We start from the raw sequence: 8,915 nt of genomic DNA on the forward strand, positions 1-8,915 counted from the left end.
CTGTGTGGATCTTAACAAATTATGGATAACATTAAGAAGAATGGGAATTCCAGACCACTTAATTGTTCTCCTGAGGAACCTGTACATAGACTAGTAGGCTGTCATTCGAACAGAACAAGGGGATATTACATGGTTTAAAATCAGGAAGGGAGTGAGTCAGGGTTGTATCTTTTCACCATACTTATTCAATCTATATGCTGAGCAAATAATTCGAGAAGCTGGACTATGTGAAGAAGAACATGGCATCAGGATTGGAGGAAGACTCATTAACAACCTGTAATATACAGACAACACAACCTTGCTTGCTGATAGTGAAGATGACTTGAAGCACTTACTGATGAAGATTAAAGACTACAGTCTGTAGTATGGATGACACTTCAACATAAAGAAAAATCTTCACAACTGCACCAATAAAGCAGCATCACTATAAATGGAGTAAAGAATTAAGTTGTCAAAAATTTCATACTACTTGTCTCCACAATCAATACCAATGGAAGCAGCAGTCAAGACATTAGATGATGTATTGTACTGGGAAAATCTGTTGCAAAAGACCTCTTTAAAGTGCTGAAGAGCAAAGATGTCTCTTTGAAGACTAGGTGCACTTAACCCAAGCACTGGGAAAGTGCAGCTGGCATGCTCCTTGGAAATGAGAACAGCTAGACTTTGTCTCACCTACTTTGGTCATGTTTTCAGAAGGGACCATTCCCTGGAGAAGGATATTATGCTTGGTAAAGTGGAGGGTAAACAAAAACAGGGAAGGCCCTCAATGAGATGGATTGACACAGGGGCTGCAATTATGAGCTCAAGCATAAAAAGGATTGTGAGGCTGGCACAGGAATGGGTACTTTCATTCTGTTGTACTTAGGTTCACTATGAGTTACTCAATGGTGAAACTGAGTAAAGTCAAAACTCAACTATTTCCCCCACCCTGGTTAGGACAGAAGGTTAGGATAGAGAGGACTCCAGTTGGAAATAAATAAGTAAACATAATTACTCTCAACTATTTCACCACCCTGGTTAATACAAATAGGACCCAGGTTAGATACAGATGAGTAAACACAATAAGCTCAGTTGCTTAAGAACTGAATGGAACGAAAAGCCAATTTGCACATTCTTTCCTGCAGTTGCCCTAGAAACAGGTGATAAATGTGTTAATGTGTCTTAGAAAACAACTTGAAAATTAATTTTGGCCCATGGACATGTGCAGTGGGACAGAGAGGAACAAAGTTGCTGGGAACTGACACTCTCCCCTCTGCCAAGTGCACTGCATTAAAAAGTGACTGTCCCTTTAAACCTAGATGAAGGATATTTCAGCCAACTGTAAACTATCTCATGCCCAAATTCCTGAAATTTTTATGAATATGCATAACCCTCTCTCCTGAAACTTACAAAAACTGTAATTCAATTTAGATTCAGGGAGTCAAATCTGGGTAAAAACCCCTGTCTCCTTACATTGCCGCTTTGCAATAAATAATTTCCTCTCCTCTTAATCACTTGGTGTGTAAACTGTTTTGGCCTGACTGCATGCCAGGCAGGGACTTGTGTTTGGTCCAATTTCAGTGGCACCTAACAACAACCACAACAGAAAAACCCAAATCATGTTATTTTAATCACCTCATATGCATGTGAAAGATGGACAGTGAATAGGTAAGACTGAAGAAAGAGTTGATGCTTTTGAGTTGTGGTGTTGCAGAAGAATACTGAAAGTACAGTGGACTGTCAGAAGAACTAACAAATATGTCCTGGGAGAAGTGTATCTGGAATGCTCTTGGAAGCAAGAATGGCCAGACTTTGTGTGACCTACTTTGGTCATGTTGTCAGAAGGAACCATTCCCTGGAGAAGGATATCATGCTTGGTAAAGTGGAAGGTCAATGAAAAAGGGGAAGGCCCTCAATGAGATGGATTGACATGGTGGCTACAACAATGGACTCAGGCATAGCAAAGATTGTGAGGCTGGTGCAGGACTGGGCAGTGTTTCATTCTGTTGTACACAGGTTTGCTATGAGTCAGAGCCAACTCAATGGCACCTAACAACAACAACAACAACAACTATGAGTTATGTGGTATGTGGGCTTCCATTTGCAAAGTAGCATATAGTGGTTAAGCATCCAGCTGCTAACTGAAAGTTTAACAGCTTGAACCCACTCCATGGGAGAAGGATGTGGCAATCTGCTTCTGTAAATATTTATAGCCTTGGAAACTCTATGGGGCAGTTCCACTCTATCCTACAAGGTCAGTGTGAGTCAGAATTGACTTGACAACAATGGGTTTGTTTTGTTGGGGGTTCCTTCATTTGTACTCTTAGCCTGCATTTATTTTATTACGTCTGAATCTGGACTAAAGTTCTTAAAATTTCTAATTTGTTCAGGTTGTAGGGAAACATAGAGAGATGGTAAGGCAGAATAGGGCAATAGCAGGCATTCAGGCTTGGGATCCTGGGGAGGGTTGGACCCCACAGTCCCAGCGTTTCCCAGGGAGGCTCATTTTGCCTGAGGCCCTTCAACTAGATCTCTAGACTCAGTGCAGGTATTCCAAAAGTGCTGAACAGTGACCCAAACCATTGTCATTGAATAAACCTCATGTGTGTCACAGTTCAAACTACCAGTTGAAAGTAGATAACCAGGCTTTTCTTCAGAGGCACTGTGAGACCACTCGCTTTGTACTAATGCCCTCCAGGTAATTATTCTTTAACCAGGAACCATTAGTGCCGGGGACTCCAGCACATTCCCCACGCCTCAGGGCTTTACCTCACAGAGTCCTAAGACCCCCTCCCCTCCTTTTCTACCCCCTAGTAACAACCAATTAGTAAATATCAGAAAAATTTAAAATTCCTAGAAAAGGCAGTTCGGGGCCCCGGCCACAGAACAGAGCCAATCAACTAGAGACAACGCGCGATTTGAAAAATGACAACCAATCCTGTAATTTTCTGATTGAAACTTCCCTGTACCTGCTCCATCCCCAATAAAAGACCCCCTTTCCCTTTGTTCGAGGCTCTCAATCCTGAACCGCTGTGTCAGTGACGGTTGAGGGTCCCAGATCGAGCTTGAATAAACTTTCCTTTTGCTTTTGCATTATCGTGTCTGTGGTAGCTTCCTCACGCCCACACTCCTTTCAAGACTGGGGACCAACAGCACCTCTGGGTAGACTCAAACCTCCATCCTATGGGTTAGCACATGAGCATGTTAACTGCACCATCCAGGGACTCCCAGTTATAGGAACCCAGAATGTTCACCATTGGGTGAGCTAGAGCCAATCATCACCATCAGGTGGGACCAACCCAGCTTTTTAGGGTCAGGAAATGGGCAAGTGATTTATTATTGGCTAACAACCATTTAAAAGCTTAAGTCATTTTAAACCTTTAAATGGATGACAAATCTTCTGAAAGGCCAGCATGAGGAGAGAGTGACTAGGTATAGATGAGGGGGCAAAGGAAAGAGTGTTGTTGTTGTTAAGTGCCTTTGAGTCGGACCTGACTCATAGCAACCCCTCCTTGGGTTTCTGAGGCAGTATCACTACAGAAGTAGATTGCCCCATCTTCCTTCCGAGGAGTGGCTGATGGGTTTGAACTTCCAGCCTTCTGGTTAGCAGTCAAGTGCCTTAGGCACTATGCTACCAGAGCTCCTAAGGGGAAGAGTAGCCTGGAAAATTAAATGAGACTCTTTGAGGTGAATGCACCTCAAAAAGATCTTGAATCAGCTACCTCAGAGAAAAAACTGCTGGGATCTTGAAAGCCACAAAACAACAGAAAGGAAAGCACAGTACTCCTTCACACTCCTCATGCTACCATGGCAACGGGTGGTCCAAATGAGATCATTGTGAAGGCAGTGAGTGGCCCAGGTGAACTGTGGGAGTTGGGCTGGGAGTGAGGACACAAACCACCAGGAGGGAAATGGAAACCAGGAAAGGGTAAAGGGGGGAATTTCTGGTAACTGAATTAAATTAGTCACAGCTGTTAAGCTACAGCCACAAAATTTTGAACAGACTTTTTGGCTGAAAAAGAAGGGAAAAGACACTAAATTTATTTCATCCTTGCATATATCTTTCATCAAAGTATATTAAAACACTTCACTAACACCAAGCACCTTGTACAGGGAGCAATTGCTTCCATTTTATGAGCATTACAGTCAAGTCAGTGACTCATTCTAGTGGAGAACATGGAATGTCTGAATTTCACAGGAATCAGCCCTGGTACTAAATATTTGCAAACTCATTTGAGCCCCCAGGGTCAAACCTCCAGTTTCACCAAACTTATTTCCTACCTCATAAATATAAATGTAAGTTTAAAGGAAAATTAACCTCTCAAAAATCACATTGTTGGTGCAAAACTAAAAAACTGAAATTAAAGCAGAAGAATTTTCATGAGGAAACATCACAGACCTGGCTTAACTGAGGTGCAGGAACTAAAGGCAGGCCACTAAGCAGAGATGAACACATCTCTGAACCTGACAGTTTCACAAGGTTTCTTGGAAAAACTGCAGCTGAAATCACAAGATTTCTTGGAAAAACCACAAATAACTAAAATTGCCTTCGTTGAGAACTCTGTCTGCTCAAGGGCAAACGACTCTTCTTGAGAGCTTCCAAGCTGAGAAAAAGAAAAGCAGCTCCTGACAGCCAGAGATGGCCTGGCACACACAACTAGGTGTGGTGATGTCCCGTGGAACATAAACAACTTCACACAATGCCAACACTGGACAAGACCACTCTGACAAAGATGGATTAAGACATACCAATACCACTCTGTAATCATGTACATACACAGGCAAAATCAAGGCTATCATCCAAACCACAAAAATAACTGATCATTTCATCATCCTGGCTAATATGAGTGACTGCTACTTTTTAACAAGTCACAATTTTAACCTCCAAATGTTCTTCCCACCTTCTAGATAAGAATTAATCAATCGCAGAATTACCCCTACTTCCAGACACATCCTATGTAGAGCAAAACTTCCCTAACCCTTCCCCAAATCACCTACCACAAGCTCTGATCTTATAATAAATCTTTTCTAACCCACCTCATACTGAGATGCCCCATGGCTCCCATAGTATGAGTTCTCCCTTATTGCAAGGAGTTAATAAAAACAACTTTGTTTAGCAAGAGTTGTGTTCCTGGAGGGCATCGATAAGCTTTGGGATTTATAAGCGTGGGTGGGGAGATCACTATTGCACAGATTCCAATTGCTTTTATAAATTTTGCCTTGCTTTTGCTCAAAAACATTCTCCTTCATAGATTGATGTTTCAGCTTCTGGTGATTTGAATATTTATCATAATAATATATTTCCTTTATCTCTTATAATCCATTTTGCCTTAAAGTCAATGTTATCTGACATTAATACAGCTATACAGATTTTGTGGTGGCATCAATTAGTGCAAACAGGAAAGTGCTCATCTACTAGCTGAAAGGTTGGTGGTTTGAACTCACCCAGAGGCACCTCAAAAGACAGGCTGGATGATCTGCTTCTGAAAGATCATAGCTTTGAAAACTCTGTGGAGCACAGTTCCACTATGCACACTTGAGGTCTCCATGAGTTGGAATTGACTAGAAGGCAACCAACAACAACAGTGTTTGCATGGCTTATTTTATTATTGTTATTATTCGCTTTCAGCTTACATGTATGCTTTAAATGTGTCTTTTATTAAAGGTAAACCAAAACAAACTCATGCCATTGAGTCAATTCTGACTCATAGTGACTCCCATTGGGTTTCTGAGGCAGTAACTTCCGTACTTTCTATGGAAGTAGATTGCTTCATCTTCCTTCGGAGCAGCTGGTGCATTTGAACCGCCAAACTTCTGGTTAGCAGTCAAATGCCTTAGGGCACTGGGCCACCTTTTATTAAAGTATAAGTGTATGTATTTTACTAAATTATCCTTTAGTTATAGTCCATTTACATTAGGAAGAATGAATAAATCTGTTCTGGAAGAACTGCAGCCGGAATGCTCCTTAGAAGTGAGAATGGCCAGATTTCACCACACGTATTTTGGGCACGTTATCAGAAAGGACCAGTTTCTGGAGAAGGATATCATGCTTGATAAGGTAGAGAGGGTCAGTGAAAAAGGGGAAGACCCTCAATGAGATAGACTGACACAATGGTTGTGACAATGGGCTCAAGCATAGCAAGGATTGTGAGGATGACTCAAGACCAGACAGTGTTCTGTTCTGTGGCATCTAGGGTCACTATGACTCAGAGCTGATGAGTTAGCACCTAACAACAACAAAATGTGGCTTTAAAAATATTCTATTGGGATTTATTAAGCTTTTTTTTAAAAAAAAAAAAACAAAACAAAACTCCTGCGGATTGGTGCTTTTCTTCAATTGTAGAGAATTCTCTGTCAATATCTGTTCATATGTTGCCTCTATAAATCCTCTCTCTTCTCAATTGGAACTTTGATGAACTGTTTTAGACTATCTATTCTATTACTAATGTCTCTTAACCTTTCTATCAAATTTTCTATCTTCATGTCTATATAGTATTCTGGATAATTTTTTCTGACCTACCTCTTAAATATGTAACTTTCTCTTCAGCTGTGTCCTATTGATTTCCAACTCATGACATTGAACTTTAAATTTCATTTGTTGAATTTTTCCTTTGTAGAAGTCCCTAAAATGATCTTTCTTCCTGTCTCCCACTTTTTCTGAGTTCTGGCACATCCCAGTGCCTGCAGCTACCAAAGCCACTGAGGTTCACTGGCTTCAGTTTTCTCAACTTTTAAATGTGGTTGGTGGCATAGTGCCTAAGGCATTGGACTGCTAACCAGAAGGCTGGCAGTTCAAACCCACCGGCCACTCCTTGGAAGGGAGATTAGGCAATCTACTTCCATACAGATACTGCCTTAGAAACCCAAGGAGGAGTTGCTGTGAGTTGGATCCAACTTGATGGCAGTGAGTTTGGTTTGGTTTGGTGATGATTTTCATTACCTCAGAGAATTAAAATGCAACTTGAATAAGAATTTAGATAGAAGTGCTCAGAAAACTATAAAATACCCTCTAAAAGGAACAACTTTTACAATAGCAGTAGCGACAAATACAGTGATAGGAAAGGTAAGAGCAAAGGTGCCAACTACGCCAGAAAAGTCTTCCAGGAAAAGGAAGGGACAGGCTCAAGGAAAAAGATTGTCAGGTCCTAGAGAGAACAAACTTCTCAATTTTGCATAACCAAAACAAACAGAGACTGAGTTTAGCAGGGATGTGTGACTGGGTTCCAAAAAAACCCAAACTCACTACCGCAGAGTGTGACTGGGTAGGGAGAGTAAATTCCCAAGGCCCCAGAGCAGCAGGATGAGAAGGCCATCCTTCACACCTTCCTTCAAACCCTTGTTGTTGACCCTAGTGACAAAAAAGAGATGTTTCATAGTAGGCCTCAGGATCCAGCTAGCCTAGAACATGGTAGATATACAAAACTGAAAAATTGCCCACGATCTTAGAAAAATATATTTCAAATACCTTTTTTGGCTGACTCCATGAAGATTTACTGTCCTTCCCTTGCTTATTTCCAAAGTACCTTTCCATCTCTTAGATGTTTTTCCCTCTCCTACTTTCCTGTGCTAAGGGATTAGCAAACCCTGGAATGCTTCTCTGCAACCAATCATCATTTTTCATCCCTGAGGGTTACACACAGACACCTGCAAGGTTGACTCATGAGAGGAGAGGAGCCAGGGATTTCTGGCAAAGGAACATGGGAGCTGTGAGGCATGGTCATAATTGTTTTTACTGTCCCTAAAAGTATTGAAGGTAGCCTGCCAATTCATCTTTTCTCTGAGATGTCTGGTCTATTTCCAACCACACCTTGTATGGACAGTAGTTGGGGAACAGGGAGAGAATAGGTTATTGACTACTGGCCATTTGCATCCTAGGGGCATCTGGAAGTTTTCTTGTAGATTTAGAACTCTTATTTGCGGATAAATTCAGTGGGAGTGGCTGAGGGCCTGGTCATGTCTAATACCTAGGGCTAATCAAAACCAGTTGCCACTGAGTCCATTCCAACTCATGGTGACCCTGTGTATGTCAGAGTAGAATTATGCTCCGTCAAGTTTTCAGTGGCTAATTTTTTGCAAGTGGATTAACAGGACTTTCTTCCCAGATGCCTCTGGGTGATTCTAACCTCTATCTCCACTCCCACACATCAGCCATTTGTACCACCTCTATTGCAGCTGAAATGTTCCTTGGAAGAGAGAATGGCTGAACTTCATCTCACTAAATTTGGTCATGTTGTCAGAAGGGACCAGTCCCTGGAGAAGCATATCATGCTTGGTAAAGCAGAGGGTCAGCAAAGAAGGGGAAGATCCTCAATGAGATGGATTGACACAGTAGCTGAAAAGATGGGCTATGGCATAGCAAAGAATGTGAGGCTGGCACAGGACCGGGTAGTGTTTTGTTCTGCATCACTATGAGTCAGAGCCAACTCGGTGGCACCTAACAACCACAACAACAGGGACTCTATACCTAGGGCTACTGTGGTAATAATCAAAGATCATTTTTTTTCTGAGACCACTGTTATATGTTAGGTCAACTTTTTCCTTATCCATCAAAGACTAGTCTTTATATGTTAATAGAAACATGGCTTTCAATTTCCAGTATACCTGAATCCAAATCCCAGCATTGAGTAATCCTGATATTTACCTTTCTGTGGTCCAGTTGCCTGTTTCAGAGAGAAAATATATGTAAGGAGACCAACACTGTCAATTAGTTGGCTTTTGCTGTGATCATAATTCCAAAATTGCAGTGGCTTACATCTGTAAACATTTTTTCCTCACTTACAGTTCTGCAGGTGGCCTGTGACTTAGCTGGGCTGGGCTACCCTAGGTTCTATGTGTCTTATCAAATGACTCATAGTGATGCAGAACAAAACACTGCCTGAGACAGAAATAGCAGCATCTTGTCTTCAATGTAGGAGATTGCGGTTTGACTCCCAGCT

Source organism: Orycteropus afer, unplaced genomic scaffold (assembly GCF_000298275.1).
Source record: "Orycteropus afer afer isolate SDZICR_OR568_19922 unplaced genomic scaffold, OryAfe1.0 scaffold00463, whole genome shotgun sequence".
Lineage (NCBI taxonomy): Eukaryota > Metazoa > Chordata > Mammalia > Tubulidentata > Orycteropodidae > Orycteropus > Orycteropus afer.